Here is a 26,902-nt window from a genome sequence, read left to right as displayed (position 1 = left end):
CGAAGAGCTGCTGCCAGACAGTGCAGGCAATACTGAGATAGATGGACCAATGGTCTGGCTTGCTATAAGGCATCATTCTGTGTCAGTGTTGCAGACCTGACATATAGAATTCTTATATACTGTACTTGCACACAAGAGCTCAAAAGGTCTTGCACCTTGCCTTTGAGTTTTGCACATGTACATAATTTTTTGCATGTCTAGCAAGCATTGTCAAGAGAAATTCAGACTTTCTCCAGCTGTTTTCAATTTTGCATGCTGTTGTCTTACTTGGTCTGTCCCCAGACTGTATTTTCATTATTTTTTGTTTGTACATCTCTTTTGTATTTGACGGTATTTTTTATTTTTTTCATATTAAAAAAAACCATTCTAGGAATTCAATGCACAGACGGTGTCAGTTTATTGAAAGGCTTTTATATATTCATATTTTGGAGTCTGTAATTACCCCTCATGAGCAAAGCGGAGAACTCACATCTCACGCCGGCTGCCTTCCCTTCCCTTTCAAGCTAAATGCAATTGCAGATGGCTCTAATTTTTTTTGGCAATGCTTTTATTAATAGAACAGGTTGCTACAAAGCAACACTGTTTGCATGATACAAAATTAATTGGAATAAGGTCTGTTTTAATTTATAAATATGCAATTACAGTTATACAAATAAGAAGTTGGGACTTTTGCTTCGTTCCCAGTGGGTTTTGAGCTGCTTGCTTGGGGCGCTTCAGTAAGAAGCTTTGCCTGGCTGGCACAACTATAAAAAGAGACAATTTGAGCCTCTCTGATGGGAATTGCAAATCTATTAAAACATATTTCATGAGTTTGTTCAAATTAAGGATTGTGGGAGCAAGCAGACTGATTTGCAAGAGAGCTTGCTTAGTTTGATACAATGCACAGAGAGAGGGAGAGGGAAGGAGAGAAGCTTCACACAGATCTCCTTTGGTGCCAAGATTTCGAAAGGCTACTTTGCACACTCCACATGCATCATTTGGTAACTACAACATCAAGTATGGGCCTATAGCACATTCACAGAATCATAGGTTGCTATTCGACGCATTTGCTTCATCAACATAAGGAATGCTGCTGTGCAGTGTTACATATTCTGATTTTATTAACTGCTTTTTAGAATGTGTTTTGTTACTTGCACAGCACTTGGAGACAGTTGTAATTAAGAGGTATATAAATGGCTGAAATAAATTGTCGCTAAAAATAAATGAATATGCTTCCTCTCCTCCTCCATCCCTGCATCCTGCACACCCCTAAATCTATTCTGGGCTTTCCCTGAAACCCTCTACAGCAGATTTGGGGAGAGCATGGGGCACATGCAAAGAACAGAGTGGGAAAGATGTTCATTTGCGCACACAATCCTTCTACTAACAGAGCGAGGGCATTGGATACCAACCATATAATTTCACTGTTGGGAGGTAGCTTGGAGGTCACTTAGTCCAAACCACTGCCCAGCACAGAATTTTGCAGCTGCAGCATCCCTGAAAGACGACTATACAGCCACTACTTATGTTAGATCCCACCAACTTCCATTGCTGAACTTCTTTTACTATTCGGCAGTTTCTCCTAACATTGAGCTGAAAGCTGCTTCCTTGCGATTTTTACCTGTTTACTTGCCTCATGACCAGCACATGCAGATAGAGGCTCTTATGTGTAAGAAAGAAATACATAGTATTTGTTGTTGTTGTTCAGTCGTTCAGTTGTGTCCGACTCTTCGTGACCCCATGGACCAGAGCACGCCAGGCACGCCTATCCTTCACTGCCTCCCGCAGTTTGGCCAAACTCATGTTAGTAGCTTCGAGAACACTGTCCAACCATCTCATGCTCTGTCGTCCCCTTCTCCTTGTGCCCTCCATCTTTCCTAACATCAGGGTCTTTTCTAGGGAGTCTTCTCTTCTCATGAGGTGGCCAAAGTACTGGAGCCTCAACTTCAGGATCTGTCCTTCCAGTGAGCACTTTATATTACAGGCTTGGCAGCAGAAGCAAGTGCTCAGGGGTTCAGGAATCAGGCAAGGCATTCAGAACTGGACAGAAGCAATGAAGATGTCCCAATGGTTTCCATACCCCACCCACCCACCAAGCTTTGACACACAAGGTGGAATGTTCTTACTCATGAAATTCACCTGCTTTGCAAGAATGGCGTGATTGCAAACGCATGCCACTCCAAGACAGGTGAGTCTTCTCCACTTTAAGGAGGTGGTGCCTGGGTTTGGGTAACAATGCCACACCCTCCTGTTCAATCTCTCTTGCTGTGACCCACAGCAATTCTCAGGCTCTACTGAGGCTCTCCACTCTGCTGAGAAATCGGGGGGGGGGGGACCAGAATCTCTGTTCCCCCTTCTGAAGCAGCTGAAGATAAGGCATCATGGGAAAAGTTCTCCTCCCCTTACCTCATTTCCCAACAATCAGCACCTCCATTTCTTCCTCCTCCTGTGCTGGGGACCGGCCAACCCAGTCCCAACAGCATCACAGAAGAAGTTGTGAGTGTCACAACGCCTACTAGTTTTGGGCTTACCATAAAGAATAACAAAGAAGAAGTCTTCTCTATCTACATGACAGCCTTCAAATATTTGAAGCCAGCTATGGTGTCAATCCTATCATCTATGTAAAATAATATTAAAAATGAATTATATTAGGAACAAATGCTTTGCTAAAATGTGTATGTTAGGCAATATCTCACACAAAGAGATGCCTCATTCTTTGGTTCTAACTATATATTTTGCTTATGGCTCTGGTTGGTGGTGGGGAAACCAAAGTAGATTTGACAACCTAAAGTCTAGGCACCTCTGGTGTGGGGATTATGGTCAGGTTGGCGCTGGCAAGCCACGTCAATTCTGCAAAGGCTGGAAAAACAGCACTGGCAAGCCACGCTGACAGGAGCGCCAGGATGGGGATGCAAATGTCGGCAAGGACAGGAGAACAAAGGAGTGGTTGGAAAAGTACTGGAAAGTCACAAGATTAGCAGCGGGAGGGGCGCATTTGAGAGAGGCATGGAGGAAGATCGTGTACGCAATGAAGATGTCATGGGAGGAGTTTGGGGGTGTCACCAAAGGAACCCAGGGCAGGAGCATTTCCTTATATGGTGTGGGTTCCCACCTTTGGCTAAGGAGTTTCCTTATTTGGTTCGTGAAACTGTGTCTGAGAGTTAATCATTAACCTGTGTGTGAGATTGTCAATAAAAGGGAGCCCGCAGGCACTGCTCGTGGTCGCCTTCCCGTTGATACCATCCTGTCCATCGTGTCGTTCTTTGCCAGTGCAACACTCTGGTCTGCTCCCATCGGTAGTGGCTTCTCAAGTGTCTCTGGCAAATGTCTTTTCTGCTGGCTTCCTGAACTTTTCTAAGACAAAACCAAACAAATCACGAAAACTTCTACAGATTGAACCTGGGGCCTTCTGCATGCAAATATGACATGATGTCCAACCGTTCCAGAGTTCCCTGCTGCAGGCCCCAAAGGCCATCTTCTAAATTCTGGATCTGCCCAAGCCTACAAAGAAATATTTATAATCTGCATATTAGCTTCTTTTCCCATTCACTTTCTAATTCAGCCTATCAGTCAGAACCCATGTCATGTTAAAACATTAATGATCTTTGCGGTTACTGAATAAAAAATATGGAAGCAGTTATTACATATCTGCAGGCTCATTGCTATAGTTTGCAAATTGCTTCAGGTTTCTTTAGGTGGAATTGCCCTCTGGAAATCCATCTCTTTCGAGCATGGAGTAAAAAAAAAAAAAAAAAAAAAAAGTGGAATTATCATCATTTGTTATGGGCCTACATAAATCCGCGAGGCTTTCTGCCCTGGAATAAACAGGCAAATTAATTCCCCTGCATTAATGTATTAATAGGCCACAAAGGTGCAGCTTTGGGCTACCATTTATCATAATCCATCATGGCCGAGAGCAAGTACAGTCAGATTTGCTGAATTCCAGGAGTTTATTACCTGACCATTCTAAGAGTGTATAACACCCAGATGCACAAATGTTACTAACATTGGCTGTATTGATTCTGCTCTCTGGGAAGGCAAAGGTCTTTCTTTCTTTCTTTCTTTCTTTCTTTCTTTCTTTCTTTCTTTCTTTCTTTCTTTCTTTCTTATCCACATTTAATTTTACCACTAAATTGCTCAGAAGCTGAATGTTGTTGTTTTTTCTATTGCTGCCAAATTTTAACCTGAAAATTCAATGGGTATATTCCAAAGCCTGTCCTTTTAAGGGAAGAACCCTGGTTTGGTGGTAGAGCACATCCTTTGTATGAAAAGAAGAAGAAGAAGAGTTTGGATTTGATATCCCGCTTTATCACTACCCGAAGGAGTCTCAAAGCGGCTAACAATCTCCTTTTCCCTTCCTCCCCCACAACAAACACTCTGTGAGGTGAGTGGGGCTGAGAGACCTCAGAGAAGTGTGACTAGCCCAAGGTCACCCAGCAGCTGCATGTGGAGGAGCGGAGACGCGAACCCGGTTCACCAGATTACGAGTCCCCGCTCTTAACCACTATACCACACTGGCTCTCGATCTTCCAAGGATGAGCAGCTAGGGTGCAGTAGAAGATATGTTGCTGTAACTTGCTCATCCTGGCTCTTGCTGGTGCTGAGCTGAAGCTGGTGTAAGCCTCCCAAAAGAGTGGATCCTAATTTTGTATTATTATTATTATTATTATTATTATTATTATTATTATTATTATTGAATAATTAGACTCATAGAATCGTACACTTTGAACGGAGACCGCGGCTCATCTAATCCAACCTCTCAAAATGCAGAAATGCAGGAATAATCATTTTTATCTATTGAATTTGTTAGTCACTTTATCTTGCCCAGGGTAAACCCAAAGCAACTTAAAACCAAACAACCAAACAGACAATCCCCACTGTACACATAAATACATTCAAACGGCGAGAGAGAAAAGAAATACGTTGAAAACTCCTATCCACTTCCAGAAGGCCACAGAGAGAGGAGAAAGGCCTAGATAAAGGGGAATTTATTTATTTATTTTGCCTATAATGACGGCACCAGGCGAGCCTCCCTGTGGAGAGCATGCCACAGACAGGGAGCCACTGTAGGAAAGGCCCCGTTCTCATCTTGCCACCCTCCAGACCTCTTCTAAGCTCCTTTAGCTCAGTCATCTTACCTAGCAATCCAACACTGAACACAATTTTAAAGGCTTTGCTCCCCACTACCAGACTTAGGTATAACTTGTGGTGTAACTTTAGGTCAGCATAGCACCCCCTTGCTTTATGCAAACTCCTTTTGCACGGGGTGTTCCTTTAAACAACATTTATGGATGTGTGAAATTGTGCCCAGTCTGCTGTAATTTCTGATCAAAATTTTCTTGGTTTCACTCTGAATTTGGCAGTTGTTTCACCTGGGAAAGGATTTGTAAATTAGCATTGGATTTTTATTTTATTTTTAAATGTAAACCCGGTGCCTTCCTTTGATACCGGGCAACATTTCACCAAATCCACTCGAGCACTCTTAGCATTTTCTTGAACGTCTAACACAAAAGTTTAAAATTCAAAATTCCCTTGCTGAGATTTCACATTCAAATTTAATTCCAAACATTATTTCCGTGGTTCAGTTTGCTTCCAACATATACACTGTTTAAATGTTTTACAACATCCTCGCTGCCAAGTTTTGCTTAAAACTTTATATTTCCATTGCCGTGCCACCAATTAAGAGGGGCAGGAAACACCCCCAGCTTTGTCAGTGTCCACCATGTTGTATGTTTAATCACTGCCTTTGAAAAAAAACATCCCCCATTCCTGCTGAGGGTCATTCATTCAGAACATTCAAAACACTCTACCTATCCCCTAGATCATTTGAGTCACGGGTTGTAATTTGGCACCATTGATTATTTGACCAATTAAGAGTGGGGGAGAAACCGCAGCTCTTTCACGCCGTCAGCCTTGCTAATCACCAGCTTTTCAAAGACTTCTTTTTCCCTGCTGGCAGTCATCAGAACAGAACAAAACAAAACAAGACTAGAAAAAGTTACTCTTCCCAGTCTTCCAGTCTTTGCCATACCTTAACGTTTGTTGAGTTAAAAATTGGATGGCATTTAAATTTTTTCTTTACAGCAGGTTGCTCTTCTGTCTAATGCTAGAGACGGTTAGGAATACAGATCTGTCTAGCTCACAATGCTTTGCTCTACTGGAAATCAAGGCATTATTATCGCCATTTCTTTCTGGTATTTCTTCTGGGAAGATCTTCATATGCATGGCCGGCATTTCCCCCCTGACTGAGTTGTCATGCAAAATGATGGCCGCTTACTTTGATGAACCAACTCTCATTGATTATTGTTGACTCTTTGATTAGACCATTCAACCAAGCAACTGTTTAAAGCAAATGTGGTGTAGAGTCTGAAGCACTTGATTGGGACTTGGGAGAGCAGGGTTCAATTTCTACTCAGTCATCAGGGGCGGACTTCTGCTGGCAGATGGGTGTTGTAGTTAAAAGCTCCTGGAGGGCACCCACTTGGCAAATGCATCCCATGCTGGCCCCACTTTACGGAAAGACCTCTGGGCCACGATATGTTGCTTAGTAGGTCCTAGAGAAGTCTGTTGATGCAAAGTTGATGGATTTAAGTAAGAACACATCAATCCTTTAGCTAGAAGAATAATCACACCCTTCCTTGAATGTCTTTATAAATCTCCTCTGGAATTCACATAGGAAATGGAGAGTATTATACCATAGAAATTTTCTGGTGGAATATAGGAATGGATTTAGACACCAGGACAGGATTTATTATTTAGTTATTATCCTTCTTTGCTCATGTGAGTGAGATGAGCAGAGTACCAGCTTTAAAACTGGAAGCTAAGACAAGGTTGATTTAACCTCCTGGAAACAACAGTCCAGAATGCTTTGAGGAAGACTGGATTTTCTCTGGTGTTACCCCCTTTCTCCCTTTAAAACAACAATCAAACACATACATTGTTTTGTGAAGAAAAGTGGTATTCACTTGCTTAACTACTATCTAAATTACAAAAGTACAAAATCTATGTTCAGAATGATGTATGAGTTGCAGAGCTCAGACATGCACATGCGATCAGCTTGAAGGCATGATAAAGAAAAGATGGAGGTCTACCCAGGTAGGAAGGAAGTATGTAATATTACAGCTTCCTGCCAAGGTAGACAAAGAAAGTGATTTCACAGAGTTCTCTCTAGTAAGTTCTAGTAAGTTTTACAGGAAAGCTCTATGAGCCTCAGTTCCTCCATGTGCCTATCTGGCAAAACATGAATTGTTGGTTTTTACAGGTGGCGCTGTGGGTTAAACCACAGAGCCTAGGGCTTGCCGATCAGAAGGTCGGTGGTTTGAATCCCCCTCGATGGGGTGAGCTCCCGTTGCTCGGTCCCAGCTCCTGCCCACATAGCAGTTCGAAAGCACGTCAAAGTGCAAGTAGATAAATAGGGAACGCTCCAGTGGGAAGGTAAACGGTGTTTCCGTGCGCTGCTCTGGTTCACCAGAAGTGGCTTTGTCATGCTGGCCACATGACCTGGAAGCTGTCTGCGGACAAACGCCGGTTCCCTCGGCCTATAGAGCAAGATGAGCGCCGCAACCCCAGAGTCAGACACTTTACCTTTACCTTTACTGCAATAATGCCCCACATGGAAGACACAGATTCCCCAACATCTCTGTTCCACTTCCTTACTCCAAAGTATTTGCCATGCAAAACCACTTCCCTATTAAGGTAATAACAAGATAAAGACACTCATTGCTGAAGAAGTCTTAGCAGAAACACTTCTATAACCCCAAAGCTCCACTGCTTAAAAAAGGACAGGTTTAATCTTCCTTAAGGAATTGGAGGTTGGTGAGGGAGGAAAGTGATTGCAAAGGAACCTACTACCAATGATTCACCTATCAACAGTTGTTCAGTTGGATGTCTTCAGTATGTTTCTGCCTTGTCACATTGTCCTCCTTGAAAACATTCAAAAGCTTTATTGGTCCTTAGAATATGCCCTTTATCAGAGTGCATATACAGTAAATGCTAAATTATTATCTGTTTTATTAAGCCTTTTTTTTCTCCAGAGAGAAAGAGAGAGCGCAAATTCTTCCATGTCATTTTGCTCAGACAGACCATGCCAGGCATGTGGGAAGAAATGATGCTGGTCCATTATTTCCATAGCAACAGGCAGGGCATGAAACAATTTGGAGCCTCCTCTACCTCTGTGAGATAACACACAGGGCCCGCGTGTCCATTTAGGTGAACTAGGCAACCGCCTATGGCGCCAAAATGGAGGGGGCGCTGGCCAGGCTTGGGCAGGGGTACGGGACAGGCTAGCAGCAGCTTCTCCACTGTAGCGGAGAGGTGCTGCTTGCCCCCTACACCACCCCCCAGCTGCCGCTAAAGCATGCTTTGGCGGGGGCGGGCGGCAGGACGGGCGAGCAGCGGCTTCTCTGCTACAGCGGAGAAACCGCTGCTTGCCTCTCCACCCCCCACCTCCTGCTAAAGCAGGCTTTGGCAGGGGGGCAGTGGGGGTCGCGCCAGAAGATTGGTCTTGCTTAGGCCACCAGAAGCCCTAGCACCGGTCCTGATAACACACTTGTTCTTTGGCGATCACTCATAGCCGAGTAAACACGGTTTTAACAATGAGTCCGTAAGTGACTGTGGAGGCCAATTCTGGATCCACATGTCCTTCCACAGTGGGGACATTGGTTTCCAGGCTGGAGTTGATCACGGTGTGGATTTGCAAAGCGTGCCTTCCTCTTAGCATGTTTCTCCCTTGTGTCCTATGTTCAAGTGTCTTCAGAGCCCATGACACCTTTGGTAAAGGCTATTCTCCAACTGGAGCGCTCGCAGGCCAGTGCTCCCAATTGTTGGTGTTTATACTACATTAAAAAAGCCTTGAGACAGTCTTTAAACCTCTTTTGTTGACCACCAGTATTATGCTTTCCATTTTTGAGTTCAGAACACATACACACAGATACACACACACACACAGAGAGAGAGAGAGAGAGAGAGAGAGAGAGAGAGAGAGGGAGGGAGGGAGTTTTAGGAAGTCTGACTTGAAGGTGAAACCTAAATATTCATTGAAGTTCCTGAAGTAGGCTGTTCAGTGGTATCTAAACCAACTAAATTTAAATGATGGTGCTTAAATAAACAACAACAACAACAACAGGGGCACATTATCAGCTAAATATCTGGCTTTTGTCCCCTTTAGGAGAAACAGCTATGACCCAGGAGGCCAGCTCCTGGTGAGCCAACTCAAATACATGGCATTGATGTCAGTGGGTCATTGATGTCAGTAGTAATGTATGGAAGTGAGAGCTGGACCATAAAGAAGACTGATCGCCGAAGAATTGATGCTTTTGAATTATGGTGCTGGAGGAGACTCTTGAGAGTCCCATGGACTGCAAAAAGATCAAACTTATCCATCCTTAAAGAAATCAGCCCTGAGTGCTCCCTGGAAGGACAGATCCTGAAGTTGAGGCTCCAGTACTTTGGCCACCTCATGAGAAGAGAAGACTCCCTAGAAAAGACCCTAATGTTGGGAAAGATGGAGGGCACAAGGAGAAGGGGACGACAGAGGACAAGATGGTTGGACAGTGTTCTCGAAGCGACTAGCATGAGTTTGGCCAAACTGCGGGAGGCAGTGAAAGATAGGTGTGCCTGGCCTGCTCTGGTCCATGGGGTCACGAAGAGTTGGACATGACTGAACAACTGAACAACAACAACGGACTTTGGATATTGCTTAAGAACTCATTTCTTTAGAGCAGTGCTAGTCTAGCAGCATTTATATTTCAGTGTTTGTAGACATTATCCCAGAAGCACAGAATTATTATTGCCATATTGCAGATGAGATACTGATTTCAGGGATGCCTGTTCACTTCAGGGTACCTACTGAGTTCATAGGAGAACCAAGAGTCCAAACAGAGACTTCCTGAATCATAGCGCAAGCCCGTTCTCCACTGTGCCACCACAGCTTCCAACAAGATAGCTTTGGAATGAGATATCACAACAAGCAGTGTAAAAATAAGCTGCATAAACATTCATCCAGTGAACGGCGTAAATATTCATCCTCCCTCATGCATGATTCACTCACAATAATGAAGATGATTTGGCCCCAAAATTTCAAAACATGATGAGAAGAGCAGGTTTGCATGAAAAGGCTGTCATCTCATGAGAAACTAAAAGTAACTATAACAAGGTTTTGCTTTGTGTGCACAATTATAAGTAACAAAACTGAGTCATTTGGGCAGAGCTTCCTTATGTATGAAAAAGGTCTATCTATTGTCAGGTTTCCCTATACAGGATAGCCTCTCTTGTCTTGTGCACAGACAAAAACATGATTCTAAGATGAAATCTTTGAAATCTTCGGAACTCCCAGTATCCCCTTTCTAATTCGCATGTGAGAATGGTCCAAAACAGTCCATAGACTCTTCCAGACTGCCACTATTTCTGGATGGGATTCAATCAGGTTGTACATTTGATTAGCATCCTTGTAGCCGGCATTGCTTGGGAATTCTAAGAAACTAGAAGATTGGTGCAATTTTGAAAGGTCCAGCCCTCCATCTTGATTCAAAATGGCATCCAGTTGTCAACATAAAGAAGAAACTTGCTCCTTGATCCCAGGAACCCAATTTGGTTATGATATAATAAGAGATGTCCAAACGCATAGCGAACAGACAACTTTTCCAGATATAAAGTAGATTGGGAGGGGAGGTCTTGCACAGCAAGCCCGCTTCTCCAAAATATTGGACTTTTTGCATTAAGGAAGAGGGAATGGAGAGTGTGGGATAACATGTCCTCTAATGCCCCAACAAACAAATCAGGATGAATGTTCAATAAGCAGCTCAACTGGAAGTGTCCTTTGTTAATTTGGAATTCTCTGGATCATTCCAAACCATTTTGTGGGAGAGGAAGGTAAAGGAGAATGTTAGCTGCTTTGAGACTCCTTGGATATCAAATCCAAACTCCTCCTCCTCCTCCTCCTCCTCCTCCTCCTCCTCCTCCTCCTCCTCCTCCTCCTTTTCTTCTTCTTCTTCTTCTTCTTCTTCTTCTTCTTCTTCTTCTTCTTCTTCTTCTTCTTCTTCTTCTTCTTCCTCCTCTTCCCATACCTCTAGGGACAGTATTTTGCTTTCCTTCAAGTCAATGAGTGAGGAGCAGGAGCAGGAATGTAATACCAATAATGATGATGATGATAGCGACGACTTACCAGCTTTTACATCAACTTAGGCTGCAGCAACAGCTTAGCAGCAGCCCTGCATTTTATCCTAACTTCCACCTACATAACTTATAATATTATAATGATAATAATTTATTATTTATACCCTGCCCATCTGGCTGGGTTTCCCCAGCCACTCTGTGCAGCTTCCAACAAAATATTAAAATTCAATAGTCTGTTAAACATTAAAAGCTTCCCTAAACAGGGCTGCCTTCAGATGTCTTCTAAAAGTCTGGTAGTTGTTGTTCACTTTGAGATCTGGTGGGAGGGTGTTCCACAGGGTGGGTGCCACTACCTCTGCCTGGTTCCCTGTAACTTGGCTTCTCATACTGAGGGAACCACCAGAAGGCCCTCGGCACTGGACCTCAGTGTCTGGGCAGAACGATGGGGGTGGGGACGCTCCTTCAGGTATACTGGACTGAGGCCGTTTATGGCTTTAAAGGTCAGCACCAACACTTTGAATTGTGCCTGGAAACCAGTGTAGGTCTTTTGAGAATGGTGTTATATGGTCTTGGCAGCCGCTCCCAATCACCAGTCTAGCTGCCGCATTCTGGATTAGTTGTAGTGAGGTTAGAATCATAGAGTTGGAAGAGACCACAAGGGCCATCCAGTCCAACCCCCTGCCAAGCAGGAAACACCATCAAAGCATTCCTGACAGATGGCTCTCAAGCCTCCGCTTAAAGATCTCCAAAGAAGGAGACTCCACCACACTCCTTGGTGGTGAGTTGCAAAGATATTGGAGGAGAGATAGAAGGTTGGCATTGTACCATTTCATAGGAGTACTTTGGCCACCTCATGAGAAGAGAAGACTCACTAGAAAAGACCCTGATGTTGGGAAAGATGGAGGGCACAAGGAGAAGGAGACGACAGAGGATGAGATGGTTGGACAGTGTTCTGAAAGCGACTAGCATGAGTTTGGCCAAACTGAGGGAGGCAGTGGAGGATATGGGTGCCTGGCGTGCTCTGGTTCATAGGGTCATGAAGAGTCGGACACGACTAAATGACTGAACAACAACTCCTAGAGACTCATGTCACGTTGCCCCCCTATAAAATACTTGAGTGGGCTGGGGACACCCCCCCCTCCAACGTTGATGGACATTGCCATTCAAATGATGTGTTTGTGCCATGTCATGTTATTGATTATGTGGGTTTGGTCTCAAGCTGGCACCCCTACACCATTTTGAGAAGGAATGAAAAGTGGGTGGGTGGGCTCAGTTTTTAATGGGTCAAAAAATTCTGAAATTGAGCTCAGCTAGCAATGGCTATGGTATTCCATACAGTATGCGAGGTTAAATTCTCTCACAAACAAACACTTGCAATATTGCTCTCCATTGCTATTTCTGCAGAATGTGTTACACCAGGCAGGTGGTGGTTTGTTTCAAAACCTAGACAAAGGTGGCCTTTAAATGAAGACAGCATCCTCAGTCACAGACTGTTGAAACCAGGCCACTTTCCAGATATTTCAGCCAATAGATTTCCCCCCTCCTTTTGTTGCTAGCAGGAAAGATGATCTCCAAAGTGGATCCATGCAGGATTTGCTAAATGTGCTTCTAATTGTCATACTTTAATAACTGATAATATAGACTTGCTTGCAAATCTTTCTTTTACATAAAGGATAATTGTGCCTGAGTCAAGTACGGTCTGAAATTAAATGTGTTTAGTGCTCCAGGGGCTGCTTTGTACGTGACATGAAATTGCATTATTCCTGATAAATGTATTAATCTGTGTGTCAGAAATCTATAAAAGGGATGCTCTGTTAGTCTTCCAAGGGCCCCAAGATGAAGTAGTAGTGATCTTGGAGCATTAGTAATAAGAAGCAGGACTAGAGTAACTGTAATGAACTAGCAATGTCAAAATTTGTAATTATCTGATTCGAGATACAAATTTGTTCAGCTCATGATGCTTGGGGTTGTGGGGGGTAATTTTCCCAGAGCCAGAGGCAGTAGTGTGTCTCGCTGAAGCCAGCAGTGGACAGGACCAGAGCTAAAAGAAGATGAGGCCATACAAAAATTGGGGAAAGTATAGTACCTTCTGAAATGATTCATCTCTGGTGCCCAGGTCCCAGCAATGCACTGAATGTCCTCATCACGCATTATACATACCTTCCAAAATTTCACTGATGAAAATAGGGATGTCCCATTCCGTAATGATAATTTTACTATTTATACCCCACATATCTTACTGGGTTGCCCCAGCCAGTCTGGGCAACTTCCTACATATATAAAGAGATAATAAAACATTAAACATTTCTCCAATGAAAATAGGGACATCCTAAGGAAAAGTGGGACATTCCAGGATCAAATGAGAAACCAGGACGTCTTCTCTAAATCAGGGACGTCCATGGAAAATAGAGACATTTGGAGGGTCTGCATTATGTAAGAAAAGTCTCATCTGCATTTTTATCCATAACAGTTGATATGCTTACCCGACTGTTGTCAAGTATAACCAACACTTATTTAATAAGAATGTGTTGCCTCCCCCCCCCAGCATCAAGTACTTTTTCAGTTAGCTCTCGCATGATGTGGGAGTGCTGTTATAATCTGTTGTGCTGGCCCCAAGGGTTTGTCCATGAAGCGAGGTCCAAATCCAGTCCTGGGTCTAGGGGTCCAAAGGAGGTCAATCCGGCAGGGAGCGAGGCAGGGAGCAGGTCAAGGTCCAAGGCAGGTTCAGGCACAAGGTTGCAGGTTGAGCACACGCTTGCAACTAAGTTGCTCACGCAACTTGGGCTGGGTCTGGCTGGCTTTTATCTGGCCCTATGCTTAGGGCGGTCCCGATCCTCCGGAGACTCGCCTCTCCTCCGGGCCTGGAGGCGAGCACTCCTCCTGCAGACACTTAACTCCCTTCGCCTCTCTGCCCTGAGCCTCTGTAGCTCAGGAGAGGATGGTGGGTTACTGGACCCAGGGGATGCCTCAGCTTCCTCTGAAGAGGCTGGGAGTGGAGCACCTGCAGGCAATGGGTCCTCCCTCCCATCAGGAGCCAGAGCAGACTCTGCTGATGCCTGCACCTGGGGATCCAGCACAGGTGGGGATCCTTCAGGCTCAAGCCCTGGCCCCGGCTCAGCTGGTTCTGGAGGCGGGGAATCCCGTGCAGGCTGGGATCCCTCAGGTTCAGCATCAGAGTCTGACTCCCAGGCCATCACACCATCCCCCCTCCCAGGCCCCCCCCTCAACCGAGGGGCCGGACCAGGCTTGCTGGGGTAAGCTGCATGGAAATCGTGGAGGCAGGCAGGTGCGTGGACGTTTTCCGCTGGTTCCCATGAACGATCCTCAGGCCCATACCCCTTCCAGTCGATGAGGTATTGGAGCTTCCCCCTGCGGTATCGTGAGTCGAGAATGCGCTCCACCTCGTACTCAGGCTCCCCCTCAACCAAAACTGGCTGCGGTCGTGGATTGTCTGGGTGGAACTCGTCGGGCGGGGCGACTGGACTAAGTAGGGACCGGTGGAACACTGGGTGAACCTTGAGCGATGGAGGTAACTGGAGGCGAAACGCCACCGGCGACACCTGCGCAGTGATGGTGAATGGGCCGGCAAACCGTGCATCCAGCTTTCGTGAGGGCCGAGAAGGATGCAGGTGACGGGTAGAGAGCCACACCCGATCGCCAACATGGAGTTCTGGCCCCTCCTGACGATGTCGGTCAGCCTGGGCCTTGTATGCGTCCTTGGCCTGGCGCAGTTGCTCCATCAATAATTGTTGCTGGGACTGAAGCTCCTGAAGCCAGTCTGTCACTGCGGGGACCGCGGAAGCTGGCAGCACGTCCGGGAACAAACGAGGATGGTAGCCGTAGGAGGCCTGGAACGGGGTCTGCTGGGTGGAGGCGTTCACTGCATTGTTGTAGGCGAACTCTGCCAATGGCAAGTGATCGACCCAGTCATCCTGCTGGAAACTGCAGTAACACCGGAGGTACTGCTCCAGCACCGCATTTGCCCGTTCCGTCTGGCCATCGGTCTGCGGGTGGTGGGCCGAAGATAGACAGACCTCCGTCCCAAGGGTCTGGTGCAGGGCTCGCCAGAAGTGGGATGTGAACTGGACGCCGCGGTCAGAAACCACACGCTCGGGCAGGCCATGCAGGCGGAAGATGTGCTGCAAGTACAGTTGAGCCGTTTCCTTAGCTGTGGGTATGGACGGGCAGGGGGCACAGTGCACCATCTTAGTGAAATGGTCCGTGAAAACCAGGAGGCAGGTACAGTGACGAGATGGGGGCAAGTCCACCACAAAGTCCAGCGAGACCGTGTGCCAGGGACGCGGTGGGACTGGTAATGGCTGGAGCAGACCGGGGGGTCGCCCGGTAGGACCCTTGGCCCTCCGGCAGACATCGCAACCAGCAACATAGCGTGCCACATCAGCCTTCAGGCGGGGCCACCAGAACTCCCGGCTTACCAGATGGGTGGTCCGGTACCGCCCAAAGTGCCCTGCTGCTGGGGCATCGTGGGACATCTGGAGAACCTCAGCCCGCAATGGTCCTGGTGGGATGTATAGACGACCCTGGTGCAGCAGTAGGCCCTGGTGCAGGGCCAGCCCCGGATATCGAGGGCATGACCCGTCAGACAGTTCCCGGAGCCGTTCCTGTGCCCAAGCGTCGACCCGTTGCTGTTCTCGCACCCGAGCCTGCAGCGGCTTGGCCTCCTGAGTGGCCAGGAATGCGGCTGGTGGTAAGATAGTCGTCGGTACTGCCTGCTGTACAGTGTCTGCGACGTCCTCAGGTTTCCGGGACAGGGCATCCGCTTTCCGGTTTTGGGAGCTAGGGATGTAGCGGATCCGGAACTGGAACCGGGAGAAAAACAGCGCCCACCGGATCTGCCTTTGGTTCAACTTGCGGGTGGTCTGGAGGTACTCCAGATTCCGGTGGTCCGTTCTCACTTCCACCGGGTGTCGTGCCCCCTCAAGATGATGGCGCCAGACCTCAAAGGCCACCTTGATGGCCAGTAGTTCCCGCTCCCACACGGTATAGTTACGCTCCGCCGGAAGGAGCTGCCGGGAGTAGTAAGCGCAGGGTAACAGTGGCGCATCGGGTCCGTGTTGCTGAGACAGGATGGCACCGAGAGCCGTACTGGAGGCATCAGTCTCCACCACGAAGGGACGAGAGGGATCAGGATGCTGTAAAATCGGCGCCCTCTGGAAACAGGCTTTCAACCCCTGAAATGCCACTTCAGCCTCCTCATCCCAGGAGAAGGGCGTCTTGGGGCGCAGCAGTCGGGTTAATGGGGTGGTGCGATGAGCATAATCTGCAATGAAGGTCCGGTAATAGTTGGCGAACCCTAGGAACCGCTGTAAGTCCTTGCGGTTCCGGGGCGCTGCCCACTCTCGAACCGCAGCCACCTTCCCAGGGTCCATCTGCACCCCGTCAGGGGAGAGTCGGTGTCCAAGGAAGTCTACTGACCGCTGGTGGAACTCGCACTTGCTGAGCTTGGCGTACAGTCGGTGCTCCCGCAAGCGCTGCAACACGGACCGAACATGACTCTCGTGACGGGCTGGGTCACGGGAATAAACCAGAATATCATCTAGGTACACCACCACGTATTTGTCTAGCAAGTCCTGGAACACGTGGTTGATGTACCGTTGAAACACGGCGGGCGCGTTGCATAATCCGAACGGCATAACCAGGTATTCAAACTGCCCATACCGGGTCCCGAATGCAGTCTTCCACTCGTCCCCGGCACGGATCCGAATCAGGTTGTAGGCCCCTCGGAGGTCCAGTTTGGTGAACATCTGCGCCCCCTGCACCCGCTCCAGCAATTCTGCAATAAGGGGCAAGGGGTACCGGTCTGGGATGGTGATCTTATTCAGGGCCCGGTAGTCATGGCAGAGGCGAAGCTCCCCACACTTCTTCTTAACGAAGAGTACAGGAGCGGCAGTGGGTGAGGTAGAGGGCCTAATGAACCCGCGTTCCAGGTTCTTGCGAAGGAAGTCCTGCAAGGCTTCACGCTCTGGCTCCGAAAGAGAATATAAGCGGCTCACAGGCAGGGGCGCCCCAGGCTGTAGGTCTATGCCACAGTCGAAGGACCGATGAGGCGGCAGCTTGTCTGCTCCCTGTTCCTCGAACACGTCTAAATAGTCCTGGTACACAGCAGGGAGCGTTGACAAAGCCTGACCCATGGGGGCAGCTGCTACTAACTCGGACTGAGCATGGGAACCCGGGTCTGGGAAGCGTACCGTCCGATTGACCCAGTCGATCTGAACATTGTGCGACTCCAGCCAGTCCATCCCAAGCACCAGGGGAAACCGGGGCATGGTGGCAATGTCCAGGGTTCGCACCTCCCGGTGCTGCTGGTAGCACAGGACCAAGGGCTGGGTCTCCTGAGTAACAGCGCCCGAGCGTAGGAGCCGTCCGTCAATTGCCTCCACCTGTACTGGTTCCGGCTTGTTCTGAAGCGGCACCTGATGCTGAGTGGCGAAGGCAGAGTCCATATAGGAGCGGGTTGCCCCCGAATCCACCAGAGCGTGGGTGAGAATCCAGGGCCCACAGGGGGGGTATAGACGCACCGGTATCATGAGGTGTTGCAATTCCACTGGTGAGGGCCCATCATGCGATGCTTGGGACCCCAGGTAGCCTGGGTCATCGGCTACTGGGGTTGGCCGTTTTCCCTGCGGCTGGCGTTTCTCAGGGCAGGTTTGGGCGTAGTGTCCACTCCCACCGCAGTAGAGACACAGGTTCCCCTCCCGACGCCGAGTCTTTTCCGAGGGGGAGAGGCGAGGCCGCGCTGCCCCGAGCTGCATCGGCTCCTCCAATGACTCAGCTCTGGCCACGGAACTGCAGGGAAGCACCGGCGCCGGGAGGCCGGAGTGCCGGCGGCCCCGGGCCTGGCGACGGTCCTCCAACCGATCGTCTATCTGCAGACTCCGTTGGATGAGGGCATCCAGTGTGGCAGGGCGATCCAACGTGGCCAGCTGATCCAGTATCTCGTCTGAAAGTCCCTCGAGATACTGGTCCCGCAGGGCAGAGTCGTTCCAGGTCAAGTCCTGCGCCAGCAGCCGAAATTCCGTGGCATAGGTGGCCACTGTGGACTTGCCCTGTTTCAACCGCCGAATTGCCCGATTGGCTTGACTCCCCTTCTGAGGGTTGGCGAACGTGGTTTCCAGATGATTGCAAAACCCCGTATAGTCTGTCAGCAAGGGGGAGTCTTGCCGGAGCAGCGGCAACGCCCACTTGGCCGCCTGGTCCTTCAGCAAGCTGATCAGGAAGTGCACCTTAGTGCGATCGTCAGGGAAATCCCGAGCTCGCCCCTGAATATACAGCTTGGCCTGGGCGAGAAACATGGGAAAGCTGGCTGGGGACCCATCAAATTTCTCTGGCAGGGCCACTGGGTACTTGCCAGGAGCTGGGGCGGCGGCCCCAGGAGCCAGTAAGGCATCCAAACGCTGCTGAAGCGCCGTAACCACATTGCTTAGCTGCTGCACGGTGTGGGTCAAGGCCTGGTTCTCCTGGGCCAATGCCACCAGCGCAGCCGCCTGGTCAGCCATGGCTACTAGTTCCTCCCGAACGCACCCCAGCGAAGGGGGAGTGCGGGTGTGGCGTGAGCAAACTGTGCTGGCCCCAAGGGTTTGTCCATGAAGCGAGGTCCAAATCCAGTCCTGGGTCTAGGGGTCCAAAGGAGGTCAATCCGGCAGGGAGCGAGGCAGGGAGCAGGTCAAGGTCCAAGGCAGGTTCAGGCACAAGGTTGCAGGTTGAGCACACGCTTGCAACTAAGTTGCTCACGCAACTTGGGCTGGGTCTGGCTGGCTTTTATCTGGCCCTATGCTTAGGGCGGGTCCCGATCCTCCGGAGACTCGCCTCTCCTCCGGGCCTGGAGGCGAGCACTCCTCCTGCAGACACTTAACTCCCTTCGCCTCTCTGCCCTGAGCCTCTGTAGCTCAGGAGAGGATGGTGGGTTACTGGACCCAGGGGATGCCTCAGCTTCCTCTGAAGAGGCTGGGAGTGGAGCACCTGCAGGCAATGGGTCCTCCCTCCCATCAGGAGCCAGAGCAGACTCTGCTGATGCCTGCACCTGGGGATCCAGCACAGGTGGGGATCCTTCAGGCTCAAGCCCTGGCCCCGGCTCAGCTGGTTCTGGAGGCGGGGAATCCCGTGCAGGCTGGGATCCCTCAGGTTCAGCATCAGAGTCTGACTCCCAGGCCATCACATCTGTAGACGTTCTCTTTCTCTTTCATCTATTTATCTTGGGTTTTTGTCCAGTCGCTGGATACTACTCAAATCGGAGAGTTTCAGTCCAATACAATTAGCCAGCTCAATTTAGTCTGCTCAATGCAAATCGCAGAGCTTTTGCTCGGACCTAATGAGACACAATCAATAGAAGTCAATTCGAAATAATTAGCCTTTGTATAAATCAGTAGGGCTCAATTAAAATCAATGAGGACCTTATTTTATCTAATGACTGGCCTCTTCATCCCTTTAGATATTATGAATGAAGATTTGATGTAGTAGACCTCTATGGTTTTGGTTCACCATGTGTCTCCATTAGAAAGGGTTGGGGGTTTGTAAAACCTGCCTCATTTCTTCCCTAGAGCTTCCTGGCATTGATGCCCCACATTCCTAAATATCCACTGTATCTCAGGTACACGTGTTTTTCTTAACAGCTTCTGCAGAAGTGGGTTTCTCATCTACCTTCTCAAGTAATGCAAAGTGATATGCATTTATAATGCTGGACTGGTGCATGTGCATTGGCATTTACCTATGCAAATGCAGCAGCAATATTGCTAGTTTCCATTCCATGCACAAGGGCATATGGAGAAAGAGAGAACAACAAGGCTGGATTCCCAAACAAATGTACATAAACCAACCTTGAAAGTGCTAAGTTACAGGCTTAAGAAATGTTCTTTTCATATTTGTGCTGAATGTTAGACTTCGTCTCCAACTCTAGTACAGTGGTACCACTGGTTGCGAATGGTTTCTGTTCCAGAGGCTTGTTCTCAACATGAAAAGCCCACAACCTGAAGTACCGTATCTACGCAGGTGAGCGGCATGATTTGGCGCCTGTTCGCATGTGCAAAGCGCGATTTAGCGCTGCTGCGAATGCACGAGTGGCGAAACCCAGAAATAACCCTTTTGGATACTTCCGGGTCGCCACGGGACACAAACTGAAAAAAAAAAGTAACATGAAGCAAACGTAACATGAGGCATGGCTGTATTACATAACTGTACATAATCACTCACAATAACTTGCTCTAGTTCTGAATGGGGATTGCAAAATGTTGTGAAGTGCCTTGTGATCTTTGGGTGAAGGGTGGCATACAAATTTAATAAATAAATAAACTGATACAAGTCCATGATCACATTTGAAATACTTTGCATAGAATCATGGAATCATAGAGTTGGAAGAGACCACAAGGGCCATCCAGTCCAACCTCCTGCCAAGCAGGAAACACCATCAAAGCATTCCTGACAGATGGCTGTCAAGCCTCTGCTTAAAGACCTCCAAAGAAGGAGACTCCACCACACTCCTTGGAAGCAAATTCCACTGCCGAACAGCTCTCACTGTCAGGAAGTTCTTCCTAATGTTTAGGTGGAATCTTCTTTCTTGTAGTTTGAATCCATTGCTCCGTGTCCGCTTCTCTGGAGCAGCAGAAAACAACCTTTCTCCCTCCTCTATAGGACATCCTTTTATATATTTGAACATGGCTATCATAGTTCTAGTCACTTCAACCTCAAAAGGAATATTGTAAATTTGGAAACAGAAGTGATTTGGAAAATAAAGTGACTGCCTGCCTATGTGGAAAGGTAGCAGCATTTTGAATGTTTTAGTTTAGAGAAAAAGTGAGCAAGGTGTTTATTAATTTATGGATGTCATGGAGAAACGTAACACTATCATCACACTAGCACCCATGGACATTCAGTGAAGATGAATGTTAGAAGAAAGGACTTCTTCATGCAGTGCATAGTTAAACCATGGAACTTGTTTCCCCAGGAGGCAGTGATAGCCACCAAGCTGGAGGCCTTTAAAAGTGAAGTAGATAAATTCATGGAGGAGAAGGCTATCAACAGCTACTACATTGATGACCGTGTTCCACCGCCACATTCAGAGGGTGCCTTGCCAAATGCAAGATGGTTCTTTTAAAAATTAGATTCAGAAGCAATTTCAAACACAATTGAGTGAGAAGATTAAAGATTTTATTCCAAACAGCAAGCAAAATATACATTACCAAGCAGCACCTCAATCCGCCACTGAGAATCCCTGAAGGAGTGGCGAGGTGTCCCCCCAGATAGTCTCAGTATTATCAAACTAGCAAACAGTCTATGTGGAGCTTCTGACTGGCATGCTAAGAAACTAGATATTTTATAGATGCTGTGTCCTGTTGGGAAAATACCAGCTCAACCAGAGCTACTCTATATCAAAGGCTCTGCTGACCAGTGTCATCAACACATCAAAAGACCTTTTCACAAGGGATACTGAAAACAATAAAACACAGAAGCCAGAGTCAGGAAGGGACCAGAGACGGAAGAATTCCATATCAGATCACTCATCTCCTCAAGATAACAATAATCTTCCGCAATTAATCCATACAGAGGGAATATGCCTCTGGATACCACTTGCTGGGAAATGCAAGCAGGCAGCCTGCTGTTGTCCTTGCATCCTATTTGCTTGCTGCCCACTGGGTCTCCGATGTGAGAACAGGATGCTGAACTAGATGAACTAATCCAGTAGCTCTTCTTATATCCTTCTGTCCAAACACTGAATGGAAATGCTGCAGGAGAGCTTTCACAATCTTTCACGCAGAGTCAAGAAAATCTATGCCTACTGGAATTCTGCCTTCTGCCCATAACTTAGTGGTAGATCATCTGCCTTCTATGCAGCAGATAGAAGGTTCCTTCCCTGGTGTCTCCAGGTAAGGCAGGCAATATTTTTTGTCCAAAACCATGGACAACTACTGCCAGTCAATGTAGACAGTGTTGAGCTACATGCTTAGCTTCTAGGAATGATTGTGAGCCCCACATATGTTGTTGGGCTTCAACTCCCATTATCTCTGATCCTTTGTTGATGGGAACTGGAGTCTAACAAAATCTGGAGGATCGCAGTTACAGGTAGGTAGCCGTGTTGGTCTGCCATAGTCAAAACAAAATAAAAAATAATATAAAAAAATAAAAAAATCCTTTCAGTAGCACCTTAGAGACCAACTAAGTTTATAAAGAAGGCTGATCGCCGAAGAATTGATGCTTTTGAATTATGGTGCTGGAGGAGACTCTTGAGAGTCCCATGGACTGCAAAAAGATCAAACTTATCCCTCCTTAAAGAAATCAGCCCTGAGTGCTCACTGGAAGGGCAGATCCTGAAGTTGAGACTCCAGTACTTTGGCCACCTCATGAGAAGAGAAGACTCCCTGGAAAAGCCCCTGATGTTGGGAAAGATGGAGGCCACAAGGAGAAGGGGATGACAGAGGATGAGATGGTTGGACAGTGTTCTCGAAGCGACTGGCATGAGTTTGGCCAAACTGCGGGAGGCAGTGGAGGATAGGGGTGCCTGGCGTGCTCTAGTCCATGGGGCCACAAAGAGTCGGACACGACTGAACAACAAGTTTGTTCTTGGTATGAGCTTTCGTGTGCATGCACACTTCTTGGAGGATCACAGGTTCCTGTAATAGAGTTTTGGAAGCCCTGCTCTTTTTTGCTTTTCAATCTACCTCATTCTCAGTCTTGGGGATATTTAACTTTTAGTCCTCCTATTCAAGCAACAAGAAAACCAGTCAAATTATAGATCAGTATCTTCACGGGTATCTCCAGTACCTTCCCTAAAGCGTTCTGTCATGTTTGCTTTCAGTTATTTCTGATCTGCCTCCTCCTCCTCTCCTCTAATTCCCGCTGGAGTTCAAAGATTATCGTAAGAGTGACTCATTCACAGTTCAGAGGACAACTAGATGGGTATGAAATAAGCAGGTGGTCCAAAGAAAGCAGTTGGCTAATTGGAGATGAAGGCTGCTCTCCAAACAACATCAGAGACATAAGTGGATGTAGAAGTGGGAAGAGGAAAACGCTCGGAAAAACAAGGTCACCATTAAGGCTTTGAAAAGGTGGATGCAGAAAAGGGAAAATGACAAGTAGAGAATGTCAAGCAACAGTTGAGCCAAGGACTTCAGTTTGGCCAGATGCCAGTAACAACAGGACTCTAGTGCTTTGAACCGTTTGGTAGAACTGATAATTTTGGCAGGTGGAGCTCATCCGGCAGAGCTGAGAAAAACTACACTAATAAAATTCCTTCTCTACCCATCTAATGAGGGTAGGTGTCCTTTGCATCTGATCACCCCAGGGACTTAATTGGCTTTTTGGAGTTGGAAGGGAGCTTGGAGATAATCTGGTTCAGGCAGCTGATAAATTCAGGAATCTGCAGCTGCATTGCAGGATTTTGACAGAGCGCTGCATCTCGCTCTACAGCGGGGGTCAGCAACCTGCGGCTCCAGAGCCGCATGCGGCTCTTTGATAGGTCTCCCGCGGCTCCGGCATGCCCCCTTTCAATGCCCTTTCAATAATAATTAAATGGTTATCGGCAAAAAAAAGGGGGCCAAAAAAACCATGAATAATCCGCATCAACGTTGAACAGCTGGGCGGTCTTTCTCAGCCCTCTCAGGGTTCCCGAGGACAGACCCAAGATTGATGTCCACCTTGACCACTCCCAGAGAGAGGAAGCGACTTCTTCACACCAATAAGCGTGTGGGGAGGGCTGAGCTTTTACCACCTCGGCGTGCCGATTGGCAGGACAGATCGTCTGCCTTGGCGCATAGGCTCGGAGCCGGGGCCTTACCACCGAGGTAGCCACTGAGGATGAAGGCGGGAGGCGGGCACGGGAGAGCGACGCTTCGTCCGGCCAATGAGCCGCCGGGATGCCTGTTGCTGTTTGAGGGGAACGTGCCAATGAGGGTGGCGTTAGGGCGGGGAGAAGAAGGAGCTGGGCTTTGCGAGTTATCGAGAGAGAGAGAGAGAAGAGTCGGGATAATTAAGGCGGCGGGAGGTGGCGGCGGCGATTGGAGCGGCCCCTGTCGGGCGGAATCCTTTTCAAAGCGGGCCAGGTGTCGCCGTGACGGGAGGGCGGTGATGGTCGCCGACAGGATGAAGTAGAGCTGCTTTGGGGCGGGGGCGGCGAAAACGTCCGGGCTGCTTCTGAAACCTCCGCCAGCCGGTGCTTCGCCAGCGCTCGCTGCGGGCGGTGTACATGCTCAACGACGGCCCCAAGGGCGGCTCGGGAGCCCGGAGCCCCGAGGCCGGCGCGCTGCAGTCCCTGGCGCAATTCCCCCCCCTCAAACCTGTTTTTTGCTTTTTGGCTTTTTGCCTTGCTCTCCCACCCCCTCTCTTTTTCTTCCTTCCCTCCTTTTTTAATCCAAGGGGAGAAATCCCATTTTTAAAACAAACAAACAAACGAAAAAACAAACAAACACCCCCACAGCTGCTGCAGCCACTCTATTTGAATTTTTATTATTACCCTTTTCTCCCTGTATCCCCCCTTTTTCTTTTCTCTTCCCCTTTTGTTTTTGTTTTCAAAAAAAGGAAAAAGAAGAAAAAGATTTCCCCCCTTTATTTTTATTTTTTAAACTACTACATATTTTTAATAGATATTCTCCCCACCCCACCCCACCCCCAATTTATATTTTTCCACCCCACTTTTCCATTCCCACCCCCCCTTTTTCTTTCTTTATTAGTTCGCTTGCCAACCTATCTTAGAGGGGGAAGCCCTCTCTCCCACCCACCACCACCCCCAAAACAACTTTGAGCTGAACCCCAAAAAATGGGGGTAGATCACTGCTGAAAGTAGATCACAGTTTCTTGGGAGTTGGCCACCCCTGGTATAAGACATGTAACTAGAATAAAAAAATTAAAAAACCAAGCAAATAATTGTAATAACTACTGTAATAAAGCACTGCTATAATTATATACAATTTCCCTAAAATTTTGGTTTCATTCGCCTTTCCGTGCTGAAATGTCACAACCTGAACGACCATGGCTTGCCCCCCCCCCCAGTTTTGATCCTGGGTACGCCCCTGAGTCAATGCAAAAAAGTAAGAACTTATTCTTGTTGTTTTTACTAATTATACTTTGCATTGGCTCCTATACGTTATTTATTATTATTGCATTAAGGTAAGAAACAATATATGCAGCGTTATATTTGTTTTAAATGTTGCAATGGTTTTGCGGCTCCCAGTTGTTGTTTTTTTCCTTTGGAAACGGGTCCAAGTGGCTCTTTGTGTCTTAAAGGTTGCAGACCCCTGCTCTACAGAATACAGCTTGTTTCAAAAAGTGCAAATTAAGCACATTTGCCTTCCAGTGTGAATGGGAATCCAGTTTCCCCCCCACGTCCCTAGTTCTGCCTCTTTGTCACATTGCCCTAAGGAGGCCTGAAGGAGGGTTTCAAATTTGGGTCCAAATGAGAGGCAGCCATCCTTTAAAATCTGCACTTCCCCAGATTTTGCAGTTCACTTCTCCACCCAAGTAATGTGTCCACACACACACGGGTAAAGTGTGCACAAAAATGCAAATATTAGAGACAATGACATACCAAAAAAAAAGCCATTCTGTTAAGAAAATAGTTTTGCAAAAATTCATATAGCAGGTGAAAATGCAGAGAAAATAATGTGTATGCTAGGAGAAATTTGGTACCAGATTTTCAGGAGGACTTCAAAAATATAAAGTATTTTTTAATAAATAAATAAATAAATAAAGTAAATGAGAAGCCAAGAGAAAAAGAAATGGACAGATTTGCCCATCCCTAGGCAGATCCACAAGCAACGCTATAAATCTCTAACAGCAACATCAGCCTCAGCCAAGACTGAGTGACAGCAGTGCCCGCCTTCATCTTCTAGCCTCACACTGCGTTGGAAAGGTCCCATTTCTAGAGCCGTTCAAAGCAAATTGGACTGTACGCTGTCATTAATTGTTCTTGTAGCTAGCACAAACAGATATTTTCCACATCCCAAGGTGAAACAAAGCTTAATTAAAACCTCATGCTGCCCTATTATCCCGCTATGGGATTTTTTGTTTGGCTTTGTTTAGCCTTCTTCCAGCCGAGATTTGGCTTAATTTTTTAAAAATGATTCTGTTTCCAAATAGAAATCGCTCTCAGCCATGGCGGACCCACTGAGACTAGAAGGTCAAGAGATACGTGTTTGCCCACAATCTAGGACCTGTATGTTTCTCTGAGGTGAACGTGGCATGGGAAAATAAAAACTCATCTACTGGTTTTTCCTCACTGGAAATACTGAAGAATGATCCCGAGCCCAAGAGAATGTCTCAAGAGTAGGGTTGAGCTTCTTGAAGGGAAGTTCACCCCAGACATCTTTGGAATCCCAAAAGCAGCATGCACTATGGTCGTGAGCCCTTCCACCCTGTACAGCCACCCCCGGGCGTTTCACGGTCTATGAGTGCTGCACCAACGACAAACGGCCCCCAGTTGTAACCCACCAGACTGCTAGCTGGAACCTGCTTGCTTTATTCATCACAGACGAGGATGATGTGAAAAAAAAAAGTTGTTTATTGTGTACAAAAGCTTGTGGTTGCGGATAAATAAAAGGTGTTCAATAAGGTTATAACGATGGTCCTATACCGGCCTATTACCTCTAAATGATACCGGCCTATTACCTCTAACTGTCAACTAAATAGCAATAACAACACATTTCACAATCTGCTTATCCTCTCTGCTAATTTCCACCAATGCTACCCCTCAGACTCTAAAACTCCCAGTTCTCACTCCTGACTCACACTCTGCTCAACTACCTCAACTCTCCTTCTAACTCTCCACACTTCTAACACCCTTACTGACCACAGGGAGAGGTGTTTTATA

Source organism: Lacerta agilis, chromosome 7 (genome assembly GCF_009819535.1).
Source record: "Lacerta agilis isolate rLacAgi1 chromosome 7, rLacAgi1.pri, whole genome shotgun sequence".
Classification (NCBI taxonomy): Eukaryota; Metazoa; Chordata; class Lepidosauria; order Squamata; family Lacertidae; genus Lacerta; species Lacerta agilis.
This window is presented reverse-complemented; position numbering follows the sequence as displayed.